Source organism: Carya illinoinensis, chromosome 10, assembly GCF_018687715.1.
Source record: "Carya illinoinensis cultivar Pawnee chromosome 10, C.illinoinensisPawnee_v1, whole genome shotgun sequence".
Lineage (NCBI taxonomy): Eukaryota > Viridiplantae > Streptophyta > Magnoliopsida > Fagales > Juglandaceae > Carya > Carya illinoinensis.
The window spans coordinates 29,243,130-29,259,013 of NC_056761.1; the positions used below are offsets into that span (position 1 = coordinate 29,243,130).

At 36.0% G+C, this 15,884-nt stretch overlaps 1 long non-coding RNA gene across 1 annotated transcript; it reads right to left on the bottom strand.

Moving 5' to 3' along the window:
• Positions 1-8,480: 8,480 nt before the first annotated feature.
• On the bottom strand, positions 8,481-15,196 carry LOC122278924. The gene is made up of 2 exons (XR_006229385.1): positions 14,792-15,196; positions 8,481-8,687 (listed from the first exon to the last, which is right to left on the bottom strand). It is a non-coding gene; the product is annotated as an uncharacterized LOC122278924 (long non-coding RNA).
• Positions 15,197-15,884: the final 688 nt, after the last annotated feature.

Consider the following 15,884-nt stretch of genomic DNA (forward strand, 5'->3'; position numbering starts at 1 on the left):
TCTAGGAGGAAAATATTATGCATTTGTTATTGTTGATGATTTCTCTAGATATACTTGGGTCATCTTTCTTGCTCATAAAGATGAGGCACATAATGCCTTTACCAAGTTATGCAAGAGAATTCAAAATGAAAAGGGCTATACTATTTAAAGTATCCGAAGTGATAGGGGAAAAGAGCTTGTTAATAAAAATATTGAAACATTTTGTGATGAAAACGGTTTTATTCATAATTTTTCTGCTCCTCGAACTCCTCAACAAAATGGGGTAGTAGAGAGGAAAAATAGATCTCTTCAAGAGATGGCAAGAACAATGCTCAATGAGAACAACTTGCCTAGTTATTTTTGGACCGAAGCGGTAAGTACTGCATGTTATGTTATAAATAGAGTTATGTTAAGGTCTAAATTAGATAAAACCCCCTATGAGCTTTGGAATGAGAAAAAGCCCAACATTGGTTACTTTCATGTATTTGGATGCAAATGTTTTATTTTGAATAATAGAGATAATTTAGGCAAGTTTGATGCAAAATCTGATGAAGGTATTTTTCTCGGGTATTCTACTAATAGTAAAGCTTATAGAGTATTCAACAAAAAGACTTTAACTGTACAAGAATCTATGCATGTAGTATTTGATGAATCTAATTCTCCACTCTCCAAGAAATCTATTGATGAAGAAACAGAAGGTATAAATAACACAGAAAGTCTCAATCTCAACAAAGAGAAAGCAATAGAGGAAGTTCAACATGGAGCCATCAGGAAAGATCATCAAAATTTAATACAAGATGCAACCAAACAGTGGAAATTTGTGAAAGATCATCCAGTGGAACAAATTTTGGGAGAAGCTTCACAAGGTGTAAGTACTCGATCATCTCTTAGAAATATTTGTAATCATACTGCTTTTCTATCTCAAATTGAACCCAAAAATATTGATGACGCACTTCTTGATGAATCTTGGATTCTAGCTATGCAAGAAGAGTTGAATCAATTTGAAAGAAATGATGTTTGGACACTTGTTCCTAGACCCAAAAATTATACTATTATTGGAACAAAATGGGTTTTTAGAAACAAGAAAGATGAGTCTGGAGTCATTACTAGAAATAAGGCTCGACTTGTAGCCCAAGGTTTTAATCAAGAAGAAGGAATCGATTATGATGAGACATATGCACATGTCGCAAGATTAGAAGCTATTCGAATGCTACTTGCATATGCTTGTTATAAAGATTTCAAACTTTTTCAAATGGATGTTAAAAGTGCTTTCTTAAATGGTTTTATAAATGAAGAGGTATATGTTGAGCAACCTCCAGGTTTTGAAAATCATATTTCCCCAAATCATGTTTTCAAACTCACAAAAGCACTATATGGACTTAAACAAGCTCCTAGAGCTTGGTACGAGAGACTCAGTGGTTTCTTGATTGAAAAAGGTTTTTCAAGAGGAAAAATCGACACAACTCTTTTCATTAAATATGAAAATGATGATATTCTTTTGATTCAGATTTATGTTGATGATATAATATTCGGTGCTACTAATGAAAATATGTGTCAAGTTTTTGCTAAAACTATGCAGGAAGAATTTGAGATGAGTATGATGGGTGAACTTACATTCTTTCTCGGATTGCAAATTAAGCAAGCAAAAAGTGGGACATTCATCAATCAATCAAAATATATTAAGGAATTACTGAAAAATTTTGGGATGGAAAATGCTAAGGAAATTGGAACACCAATGAGCCCATCAACTAAATTTAATAAAGATGAATCCGGTAAGCCAGTTGACTCGAAGATATATCGAGGTATGATTGGTAGCTTATTATATTTAACAGCCAGTAGACCAGATATTATGTTTAGTGTGTGCTTATGTGCACGTTTTCAATCATCTCCAAAAGAATCACATTTAATTGCAGTTAAGCGCATTCTTAGATATCTTAGTGGTACAATTAACCTAGGGTTATGGTACCCTAAGCACACATCTTTCGATCTAATCAGCTACACAGATGCAGATTATGCTGGCTGTAAAATAGATCGAAAAAGCACTAGTGGAGCATGCCATTTCTTAGGTCATGCATTAGTTTCCTGGTTTAGTAAAAAACAAAATTGTGTTGCACTATCTACTGCTGAGGCAGAATATGTTGCTGCGGGTAGTTGTTGTGCTCAAGTTCTCTACATGAAGCAACAACTTGAAGATTTTAAACTCATGTATAATCACATTCCAATCAAATGTGATAATACAAGTGCTATAAATCTTTCAAAGAACCCAATACAACATTCTAGAACTAAGCATATTGAAATAAGGTATCATTTTCTTCGAGATCATGTGCAAAAAGGTGATATAATGTTAGAGTTCACAAACACACACGATCAGTTAGCAGATATTTTCACAAAACCTTTACCAGAAGATAGATTATGTATGATCAGAAGAGAAATAGGTATGATGCATGCTATGAATATCTCTTAAAAGATAGACCAGAGTCAATAAAAATAGAGATAGATTTTTTTTAATACTTTTACATAAATTTGAGATTCTTAGCCTCATGTTTGAGACGCTCATTCTCTTCATACAATATCATGTCATTCTTATTCATGGGAACCAGCAAGCGGAATGAAGAATCTAATAAAGATTTCAACTGTTTATTCTTCTGCCGAATGATTCCTTCCCTTGTGTGAGACTCTTGAACAATTTGTTGAAGTACAACAATTTGTTCTTTGAGCTTTTCAACTTCGTGATTTTTGGCTTGTAGCCGCTGAGAAAAAGCCACAATAGAGGAAGAGTAGCGAGTCCCAAGACTCACCAAGTCATAAATAGCATCAGAATCTGACTTATTAGTCAGATTATTATTTTCTTGCTGCAACATGGCACCAATGGTAGCTGCAGAAAGAACAGGAGGTTGAGATGCAGAATGCCTCATGGATGGATCTAGAGAAATGTTAGAAGAATGAGCCATTGAGAAAAGAATAGAAGGCTTAAAACGAGAATGCTGAAGGAATGCAGATGAGTTATAGAGATGAGATGAAAACTTGATGCGGATTGGATAAACTTCAGGACTGATTTTATAGAGATAGCATAAAGAATAAGACAAACTATTTTCTCTTCAAATCTTATTTAGTCAAAAGAAATACAAGATATGCTGGACACACATTGTCAAAAGTTTTCTTACTAAGCCAGCGAGATTAACAGTAGATTGTCCCTATTTTTCTAGTAAACGATGAACCTCTGCTGTTATCTGCCGATGTTGACCTTGTATCTGAACCCTTTCTCGTTCCAGCTCCTCTATTCGTGGTTGCAGATCATGAGCGTACCAATCTGCAAATTTTTTCAACTCTTGATTTTCTTGCTTTAGCCTTTTATTCTCACTATCCTTATTAGCAAGCTTCTGTCGTAACTCAGATATTTGCATGTTAAGATGATCAATCTCACTCACCCTCGCCATTAACCTTCGAGACATGATCGTAACAGAGGCAGCATATTGATTACTGAGCATTCTTGATTTTGCAATAATCTCAGAATCAGCCTTACTAGAAAAACGGTTCACTGCTCCTATCATGGTATTGACGGCCTCAGGAGAGAAGATTGATGATTGATGCGTCAAGGGTTCCTGATTCAAGTCTGGAATATTAGTGGAAGAGAATTGCTCAGCCATTCTATCGTTGTGGAAAAACAGAACTCAGGTCAAGAAGTGATTATTTTTTTTTGCATCCGATAGATGAAAATGATCATTTTTTTATAGAAACTCGGAGCCTTCAATCCCGTTTGTCAACAACATCAGGCGATTGTTTAAATCTTCAGCCGTATTAAATTCATAGAGTTAGGCCTCGAGGCTTTGCAGCACTTGTCGGGTCACGGACGGCTCCATTTTTCAACTATCTACAGTGACTATTAAACGCATCGTTTTCTTCAGGTCCATTTACTTGTTGCGGATCCTTTTTAATGATGCCAAAAGGGGGAGAAGTGTTAGACTAGAACATTAACATCGTTTGAATTGCTAAACTTATTATATATATTTGGAATTATATTTATACTTTTGCTTGGAAAACTAACGCACATTCTCAGGGGGAGCTTAAGTATTAATTCAGGTTTCAGGTTCTATCAAGTATTTGTCATCATCAAAAAGGGGGAGATTGTTGAACCCAAGATTTCAAGTTTTGTGTAATTATATATTTACACATGGATTTTGATGATAACAAATGAATTCAAAGAATAAAGAAGTCTCAAGCTCAAGTTGTCTACACAATGGAGTCAAGCACATCAAGGAAACAAGCATGAGCAAGAAGGGAACAAGTTCACATTAAAATTATAGAGTAATGTTATAAATCTCTTCAAAATTCAAAATTAGGATTAATGCTCAAAATTAATATTTTATCATAAAGCATTAAAATACATTTTCCACATGTGCATGAATATTTTTGAAAATTAAATTTGAAAATTTTGAAAGATGATTGATTGTCATCTTTTGCATGTGCATGCCTTGATTAAAGGGTTGAACTTTGAAAATATTAAAGATGATTGATTGTCATCTTTCACATGTGCATGTTTTATTTGAATATTTTCAAAAGTGATTGATGTTTTTTTTAGACTTATACAAAAAGTAAAAGATTAGGTTTGAATTTTTTGAAAATAAAAGTATGCTCATTTTGTCATATGCCAAAAGTAAAAGATTAGGTTTGATTTTTTTGAAAAAGTGAATGATGTTGTCTTTGACAATTGAAAAAGAAGAACCTTTTATTTGAATTCTTTGAAAAAGTGAATGATGTTGTCTTTGACAATTGAAAAAGAAGAACCTTTTATTTGAATTTTTTGAAAAAGTGAATGATGTTGTCTTTGACATGTGAATCTTTTTAAATTTGAATATGAAGTCTCATATGCCTATAAATAGATCATTTGAGAGCTTCACATTCACAACACCAAGAGCATACAACATTCATTCAAAACTTTCATTCTCTCTTCTCTAAACATTGAGCCTTAATCCTTGTTCATTTTGAGAGATATTGTTTGCGCTGTATTGTTCTTATTTCACTCGTTGAGGAGTGTTTTCTGATAACCTACCCACTATCAGCTTTTGTATCAGAAAAATGGTGTGTATAACCTTGTGTGTGTAGAAAGTATTATACACGGGGAATAGTTGAATCACCACGTGTAAGGTGATTGCAAGTGTAGAGGGTGTTCTACAAGGATCCTTTGTAGCGGTGTTGTTCAAAGGTGTAATAGGTTTCTATCTCCACCTGAAGGAGGTTGAATAGTGAATTTGGGAATCCTCAAGGGGTAGCTTGAGGCGAGGACGTAGGCAGTGGGGCCGAACCTCGTTAACATACTGAGTTTGCTTCTCTCTTACCCTTACTATTTATATTTATTGTTATTTCATATTTTGTTTATATTTTATATTATATATTTGATTTATAATTGTTATTTTTTTTAATACAACTCAATTCACCCCCCCTCTTGTGTTAGTCATCTGGGCAACACTATGAACTTCCGGGCGTACTGTTTCACTGTCGCGCCCCCTTGGACCAGATTTGAGAACTCTCTTGCCTTTTGCTTCCTTACCGATGCGGGAAAGAAGCGGTCATTGAACTCCTTCTTGAAACGCTGCCAGGTCACCGCAGCGAAAGATCCCAGTTCGGATTCCAACAACACCCTCTTGGTATCCCACCAATCAGAAGCGGTACTTTGCAAGAGATAACTGGCGTAGAGTACTTGCTGTGCCTCAGTGCATCCACACACCTCAAAGGTTTTCTCCAGATCTTTGATCCATCTTCCAGCCTGAAGTGGATCCTCATTTCCAGTGAAGTGTGGAGTCCTATGCGCCAGGAAGCGCTCATAGGTGCATCCGGCTTGCACCATGCTACTGGACCCTCCTGGATACATCCAAGGCCCTCCCTGATATGGCCAAGGACCTCCTGGTTGTGGCCAATACCCTCCTTGTTGTGGACAAGGCTCTCCTGACGGTGGACAAGGCCCTCCTGATGGTGGCCAGGGACCCCCTTGTTGTGGCCAAGGTCCTTGTTGTGGCCAAGGCCCTGTCTGTTGAGACCTCGCACTCTGCTGCATAAATTCCGTCATCTGCCGTATTGCTTCGGCTATGGAGTCATCCCGGGAGGTATTGTCCCGTAATTCCTGGGTAGATTTCCTTGGTCTCCCCATTTTCCTGCCACAACACCACTCTTGACCCTCCTTTAAGAAAACAAATAAAACCATCATAAAACCAACAAAACAAAACCAACACCACACAGCAAGAAACAAAAGAAACCAGCTTGCAAAAACATAACCAAATAAATACAAACAAACAAACAAGCTCAAACAAATAAAACAACTAAAACAACTGTACTGAACATAATTTTTAAAACACAACTTTAAAAAGCATTCTGGTACTGCCTACGGGACATGTGGTTTTACGCAGAGCCAGACCGCTCTGATACCACCTGTGACGCCCCCAAAATCCCCACACCCGAACACGGGGAAATTGAGACGCCCGGATGGTGACAACCCGGGTCACCATCCCATCGATGGGTGCCAAGTGTGTGTAAAGGCAACAAATGTGCACGAAAGAACACGCAGCGGATAACGAAAGTCATAACTAAGTACCAGAATTTTTCTTAACGTAATACAAGCTGTTTAAAACGTACATAGATAAAATATTACAAAAACACAAATACAGTTTTAAACAAATATAAAGCGTAGCATCAGCAACCCGGCGGAGCCGCATCCTCGGGCTCAGCCTCCTCCTCTTCGTCCTCTAACTCTGCACCAAAAGCTACGGAACCAAAAATGGTACCGCAGGTAAGTAAAACCCAAACACTACCAGATAAAAACACATAGAACTCAAACAATATGCATGAAACATGCCCAACGCACAAAACCCAAAAACATAATTTTCCACACACGCCAAAAACCCATTTGACCCAAAGGCACATCCTTTCCGAAAAGCACGCCAAAAGTCACATTTGGCCTTTATCAGTCTCAAACCATTATCCAATTTTATCCGTATGCACCATGACCTTCCCTAGGGGTCATCCGCACACCCTGACTCCAGTGCCACACCGCAGAGTACCACCACGCATGTGACACCTAACGAGCAATGCCCAGTTTCGTGCCCCGCACATTCGTAGCCAAACATCCTCTAGCCCTCGCCAGCGAAGGGCCACGGAGTCGGTGAGTTGAGCGATGCCCGGTTCCGCGCCCGGCGCGTTCGTAGCCAAGCAACCCCTAGCCCCCGCTCCCGTCATCTAGCGACAACTCAGGGGACATCACTCAGTTTATTCCGCTCCCGAGTGACCAGAGGAGCTCCACCGGGATAATACCCCATCCCGGCTTGGGGTCGTGATACACACGCACCCGTAAGACCACTTACGCCAATACACAGACTTTTCAAACATAAACAAAAACACACGTGCATGCACCATGTAATGCCATATCAACGCATAATAAAATAATCCAACAACATAAAACAATAAAACAAGCAACTCCGTCCTCCATCCATCCAACCCCCGAACTCCTCGGACTCAGTCCGGAATCAACCAACCAGCAGAATTAATTAATTGAAAGAGCAATATATATTTAAATTTGAAAATAGGGTTTGGAAAATACTTACAGCGCTATATAGCAATTTTAGAAAACACGAGGCGTTGCAAACGGCGGCGAAAAAGCAACGTCACAGTGAAAATTCACTGTGGCCGTGGGTTGTGAAAAACCCACTTTTGAACGGGGACAAACCAGGGCTTGATATTGATAGGGAATGGTCTAGGGATGGTTGTGAAGCTGTTGGAAGTGGTGGTTGGCCGTGGGTGGCGGCGGAATCGCCGGAAAGAGGCCGGATTTTCCAAAAAGGAAAGCTAGCTCGTAGGAGCTGTTCCGGTGGTCGTTGGAGGCCGGAAATAGGTGGGTTAGGACGGTAAGGGACCGGTGATGAAGTGGTGAAGAAATGGTGGCCGGAGGTGGAGCGACGGCGGCGGATCGGGGCAAAATCCGTGCAGCCTTTGGAGAGCTTTTCCGGCCAAACGGCCGGCCGGATGGGGGTGGAAATCGGTGGGGTGGTGCGCCGGAGGGAGACGAAGAGAATGGTGCCGGCGGTGAGCCACACGGTGGCCGGACGGCGGTACACCGGGGGTAAGAAGTTCCGACGTGAGGGAGAGAGAAGAGAGAGAGAGAGACCGGGGGGGTGCTCGACGCGGGGGAGAGGAAAAAAAAGAAAAGAAAGAAAAAAGAAAAGAAAGGAAAAAGAAAGAAGGAAAAAAGAAAAAAAGAAAAAGAAAATGAAAAAGGGAAAGAGATGTAGGGAAAGGATGAGGTCTAATTCTCATTCCGGGAAACAAAACTAAACCGCCAAAAAGAGATTAAAAACCACAAAACAACTAAAAGAAATAAAACACAACATCAATTAAATTAAAAACAATTTTAAAACGCAAATAAATTAAAATATTAATTAAAATAAAAACAACCATTTCAGCGAAAATACACTCAAAAGCAGGTCATCACACAAAAAATAAAATAGAAAAAGACATTGTTTAACACCGACTAATCAATATTAAACTAAATTACTAATTATCACAAACAAACATGTATACACTACACAAGAGGGGAAATAAAGAGGGAAAGAAATAAAAAAAGAATAAAAATACAATTATTTTGGCAAAACTCATCTAACTGCTCTTTTGATCTCCAATAAATACTTGAGTTCCAAATGACATCTCTTGTCATCATCTTCAAACTGTGTAAAAAATGTAACAAGAAAAATTACCATTTGTCATATTAAATTATACGAGTGTGCAAAAATTAACATTTCCAACAACAATATAGTCCACATATTGAGCCATAGGTTTCCTGAAATCTTCTCCATCTGAAATTCACATATTGAGCCATATAATCACTTAAACACAAATCTGAAAATTTTATTAAAATCCATACACTTACTCATACTCAATCCATATATTACTATCACTTAATTCAATTAACACAATCACATCACATTATTATTATTATTATTATTATTTTTTTTTGACAAAAGCAATCACATCACATTATACTTTAGTGATATTAGAGTGCTAACATTATACTTCACCGACAACTATATATATTTTTTGTAAGTACTTCACCTACAACTATATTCAGTATAATAATTCCATCCATATCAATTATATAACAACTCAAACACAATCACTAACTTTATAAGCTTCATTCACACAACACATTCCAACTCACAAATATACAAGTCATCACTTAATCCTTGAAATATAACCCTCTTCATAATATCAAGCCTTACAATTTAATCCCTCCTCACTATTAGATCACCACTAAGATACATTACCCATCCTCCACATGCACACATGCATACAATTGAATATGTCCATCTTATAATATGAGTTCAGTCATATTAATAAGAACTAATAATATAGTAATAAGAATGTATTGTAATACAAATCGAGTTACTATAATGCCCCTTCCATTTGGACATTGAAATGCAATACCCATGCTCCATTCACAATTTCCCCCATTTAAGAAATTTCAACACTTCACCGACTACGAACACATTCTCAACAAGGCCAAACACTTCACAAATCACATGATCACCAACACCCTCAACATGACATACACGTCCTTCCAACACTTAGCACAACTTCACAACTACAATACAAGACCCAAAACTTCACAATCCAACAACAATATCAAAACCAAATCTGTTACTCCTCCGACTTCCACAACAACACAATCAAAATACTACATATCCATGAATATAAATCTGTCTAAGTAATAAACAACACGCTATACACATCCATTTACTCTAAAATAAAGCACTAAAGATATAAAGGGTGGATTTTACCATGCTTAAGGGCTTCGACAGTGAATGAAAGCGTGTGGGAGGTGCTGTTGTGTCCGTGGGTTGCTCGTGGTGGCGCGGCGTCGTGGCTAGAGGCGGCGATTGTGGCTCATGGCGGCAGATCTGGTGGCTGTGCACAGAGGATCCGTGAGAGAGAGAGAGAGAGAGAGAGAGAGAGAGAGAGAGAGAGAGAGAGAGAGAGAATGCAAGGGAGGAAAAGGGGGCTGAGACTGTGGATCGAGATGGCTCACGGTGGGTTGATTGGCAGATCTGGGCTGTGATGAGGAGAATACCGAGACGGAGATGGAGCATGCGAGGGAGAGAGATAGCTGGGGGCTTCGGCTGTGGGAAAGGGAGGAAGGGGGTCGTCGGCGAGGTGGGGGCTAGTGGTGGTGCGGCTTAGCCACTGGCGGCAGAGTTGGCTCCCAACGGCAAGGAACCGAGTGAGGGAGAGGGGACTCGCGAGGATTTGGGCGTGCCTCTGGTAGAGAGAAAGGGAAGAGAGAGAGAGGGAGGCGCGGGGTGGCTGGGTCAGGTGAGGTGGTCGTGCTCGGTGGTGGCGACGATGGCCTGGGATGGAGCCAAGAAGAGAGAGATCGAATGGGGAGGGGGTGCTGCGGCGTGGGGGATCTGATGGGAGGAGAGAGAGAGAGAGAGAGAGAGAGAGAGAGAGAGAGAGAGAGAGAAAAGAAAGGGTGCGTCCGTGGGTGGGGGAAAATATTAGGGTTCTCAACTTTTAATGCGGACCGTTGATCTCTAAATAATTCAACGATGAAGATTAAATACCAAATTAATATCTTTTTGCGGCCACAGGAAATCGCAGCAAAAGACTTACTATTTTTTGCCCACTACCGTATTTGGTGTCAAGAGGTTAAGTTTATTTACAAAAAGTAATTTTACCCACAATTTTGAAACAGTGGCATATGAAGTCATGATAAAAGAACATATTTTTTTCCATGAATACAATTTGTAACAACTAGTAATTATTCTCCATAAATATATATAGTGGAAAAAGAACTAGTGGGAAAAAGTAAATTTTGTTGTAGTGTCTTTGGCTAGCTCCCTACAAGTGCTCTTAAGAGAAGCCAAGAGTTAACTTTGTCCCTAGAATAAATAGAAATGGGAGACAACGTCTTCTTATGAAGATTCTCTCCTCGGTTTGAAAAAAACCTTTGGGCCGGGATCAGCCATTGATTAGAATTGAGTATGACACAAAAGATATGCACATCTAGGTCGAAACAATTTATCCAGATTGATTGAACCCCAAACTATTTATAGGGTTTTGATAACATAAAACCACTCCATAAAGTCAAAGGCTTCCTTTCTCCATATCGATTTTTCTACCATTATGCCCTTTTTTGTTTCTCATAGACTAGAAAATATATTAGGCCAAAATAGTGTTTTCTTGAATAATACCCCTAAATTAGTTTCAAAGATCAGAACTCATGAGAGAGTTAACTGAGAATCCAAACATTTCATCATGTTATAATTAATGATCCATTATAAAATTCGGTTGTTAATTAATTAAAATAACAACATTAGCGAACGGCACTACAAGAAAAACGGATTTTTGTGACTAATTTATTGCAATAAAAAAGCCATTCGCAACTAATTTTAATTGTGAATAATCTTTTCGTTACAATAAATTAGTTATAAAAGTCCATTTTTCTTACGGTGTGGGTTTGGTGTAATTAGATAAGTTTTTCATGAAGATTAATTATAAACAGCTCATCCAATGGCCTCTTTTCTCTCCCATTAGCAATTTGAAGTACCTGATAGTACAACTTCTAATATTCATATTCTCAGCATAGTTTCTTGATTAGCACTCTTAATTAAGTACTATTGCATCAAATTAATGATCATTTCTAACAACAGATCATGGTTTAAACAAATCATGATCGCTACTATAATACGATCAAAAATAAAAAGGCATACACAAGTGATCGATAAAGATGCAAATGGAGTAGTACTGCATGAATATATATATATATATATATAAGAGGGTGATTAAATATGAAAATTCAAAAATTTTAAAATTTATTGCATTTTTGCTTCCTTAATATAAAGATGACTATCCCCAATTTGCATGAATTCCGAAATATTGCCTTGACATGTTTCATATATATATATATATATATATATATATATATATATTCATTCAATGTACTTATATTTTTATTTTCAAAAACATTTTAAAAAAATCGAGATGATCATTCATATATATACTCTACATAAACGTGTAAAACAAGTACTTATCATCTTATATATGGTTTATGTCAGATGATCATCTATATATATATATATATATATCAATATTTTACTATGCCCTATGCATCGGATTAGAGCAGATCATTACTGCTCTAATTGGTCTCCCTCGGGGGATTAAACAGCAGCAACTTACTGCACAAATCAGTACTGATCATAATTAAAATAAGTTATTTATGCTAGCTAGAACGTGTACTCGCCTGGAAGAAACAAAACAAAAATGTAAAAGTACATATGCTTATCGATCGATTTATGAGAACAAGTGGACGATTAAAATCATAAACACAATGAAGAATCTAATTAGACAAGTTAAATATCTTTATATATAAAAAGTAGTTATCTAACGGAAATTGTTGGTTTAACAGTTTTGATTATTTTTCATTAACTCTGATTGTTAGCCTCGAAATGTGGTTTATTTGAACTACACTCCTCTTGATCCCATCAATATACCGGCTCGCACAAATCACAACAGATGTCACTGACCCATATTAGATGACATCCCTGGCCAAGAGGCACTGTCAGTGGCACGCTATGATTTAAAATTGACCAAACAAACAGTTAGATTATTTAGGAATTAGGACGCCTACAGAAGTTTCTATTCTACCTATTTTATTTAATTTATTATTTTATTTTTTATATTCAATATTTCATATAAATATCATTTTAATAATATCAATTTATAATTAATATCTATTTATTCTTAGATTTTTTATTTATTTATTTTATTCTGTGATAGAATTCTATTTCTAATTCATTAAAAATATCTAATAATATTTAAAATTAAATAGAATCTATTTAATAAAAATAATATTAAATTAAGAAAAATAATATTAAAAAAATAGATACGTGATTAGAATAAATGATTCGTAAATAATATTTAGATGTGAAAAGACTGTACAGTATACACCCTTTAACTCAATTTGTTGGCAAATTAATTTAATCATGGCTATAATATAATTCTCTTTTTCTCTGAGCCCAAGGTAAGAGGAGCATCTCATCATCAATCCTCATTCATGCCGTGAGCTACAAAGGCACCACACGCCTACTTTCATCTCCACTGCCCCACAATGGCAATAGAGATAAGCTGGTTGGGAGAGAGAAATGGTGAGATTTATTTCTTGTGAGAGAGAAAGGAATTGAGAGAGATAGAGAGAGACAAGAAAGGAAAAAATTGGGAGGGGGGCGAGAACCTACTGAAAGGGAAGGGTTGGGGAAGAAAAAGTAAAATAAAATAAAAGAGAATGAGAGAGAAATGGCTTGAAGAGAGAGACGTTATGAGAGAGATGAGTTCGTATCATCGTGATGAATTTGACCTTAAAAAAAAAAAGTCATGTTAGTAGGGTGTGAAATAAATACTAACTGATGTATAATGTATCTTTTATTTTCATATAACATATGTGTAGCACTTGTCTTTTATATAAATTTTATTATTTTATATAACATAAAGACTATTTACTAGAATTCACATATTTGCCTCTATGCCATAAATTATTAATTGAAATTAACTTTTTTATGAAATATATATTATTTTTTTTAAAATAATCATTTTATCCAAATAGACAAACGTGTATTTTGCACGTTGATCCTTTCCTAGTGTATATATATATAGATAATGTTGTTTGAACCAATAAATGATCGGTGGTTGACCGATTTTTATTTTTTTAAATTATTTTTTATTAATTAAGTAAGTGAATATGATTAATTATATTTAAGTATTTTTTTATATAAAAAATATTTAAAAAAGTTAAAACAATGAATAAAATAAAAATTAAAAAAAATTCTGAAATACACTTTTGGTTATATTATCGGTAGAGACAGTGGTCCAGTGGAATCATCGATCCTATATATATATATATATATATATATATATATATATATGTATAGCCTAGTTTGAGTTTTGCTATATACAAATACAGTCGCACATTAATCTATGTACCAATACTGAAATTAATATTAAATTAACATTATTTTTAATAAAATTTACATTTTAACCAATTACAACACATTGATACACAAATTAATACATAATTATACTTGTAATTATATTTTTCCCCCTCGTTTATCACGGGTTGTTTTGTCCTTTGAACTGCATGCAACAAAACTAGATCCACCACAGTAGCATTCTCCTTAATTTGCATCTAAATGATCTTGTAATTAGGACGTACGTTTTACTTAAAAGCAAAAGTTCTCACATCAAAATAAAATAAGACAAAATGAGTCTGAGCTTAAACGAATGGAAAAGAAACATACAGTTTTTAACATTATTGATCCCTGGTTAAAGTTTCAAGAATGTTCTTCATGAGATGGAGTTTTATGTACCAAGTAGCTAGTTCTGAAAGACACTCAGAGCGGTCGATAAGGAGAGCTCGTATATTTAGGTTCTTTCATGACTTTGACAGAAGGGTTTCTTACAAAAAATGAAATCTATGGTTTTAGGAAGAGAGAAAAAAATCATGAACTCTGGAATTCCGAAAAACACAAACATGTCTGCTCGTTAAGAGCTGATGGGTAAGGGCAAAGCTGATCTCATACTTTGGTTTTTTCCATTTCATGACTTCGACAGATAGGTTTCTTAACAAAAAAAATAAACTCATGATCAAATGATCTATATATATGGTTTTGCAAACGAAGAAGAAACACACGGAAAACAGATGAGATCATGCATCTGAAATCACTGTAAGCAGATTATAACAAATGAAAAAAGAGTGTCCAGTTTATTTCAATATTCTTACCTCGATGAAGGATGAAGAAATCCCATTAGTCTGCACCTGTACCTGCACCTAAGCCCCATCTAGGGCAGTGCTCACAGCAATAATAAACGGACATGGAAAACACTGGTCATAGACAGGACTTGAGAGGTGCAGGTGCAAATGCAGATAAATGGAGTAACTTTGGATCCCCTTTCAAGCACCCAGGCCAGTATGTACGTTACACAAACCCTAAAGACAAACTTTTCCTGTGAGAGACAGGAGTAATAGAGAAGAGATGGAGGCATTGAGGAGAGCTAAGAAACCTGGATGTAGGGGTTAAAGTCTTTATACGGAAAATTGAAAAAACAGAAGAGGACGCTGCAAGTTGTGGCAGTCGCAGAAGTCTTCTGTCGAGTAGCACTTTGAATGAACGGTATGTAGCGTCGTAGAGACCATGTGATTGCAGAGGACGAAGCACGTGGGACTAGCCAGTGAAATGCTGCCACGTAGAAGTTCTGTCACTGTCCCTCCACCTGAGATTGCTCTCGTGGAAAGAAAAATTTTATTCCTAACTTTCATATACCATTCATTATTTTTTTTAATTTTTTTCTTATTAAATATGTAGTATATAGATAATTAAGAGAATAATTCAATTATTTTAAAAAAAAATAAAACTAAATAAAATTTTTAAATAAATTTAAAAAAATAAAAAAATTATATAATATATAATATATGAGACTTATGATTTATGAATAACAAAATTTGAAGAACACATCCCGTCACGTGGGCATATTCTAACTACCTGTCCACTTGGAGCATCTGTGCCTAACTGCAAACCTAATATTAATCGAATAAACTAAAGGGGTAGCTACTCTCCCCCAACTTGATCCATCACTTTTTATCTTAAAAATATTTTTTATTTTTTTATATAAAAATAAATTTGTAAATTAATATAACTTAATATAATATATTAAATTTATAAAATTATTTTTATTATAAAATATACCTAACAGATTCTATAAAATCACGTTTATTTATGAGTTTATTTTGTATAATTTCTTTATATATATATAATAATTAAGTTAGTCATAGAGTTATTTCATTCTCAATTTTATGTATAGAGTTAGTGATAGAG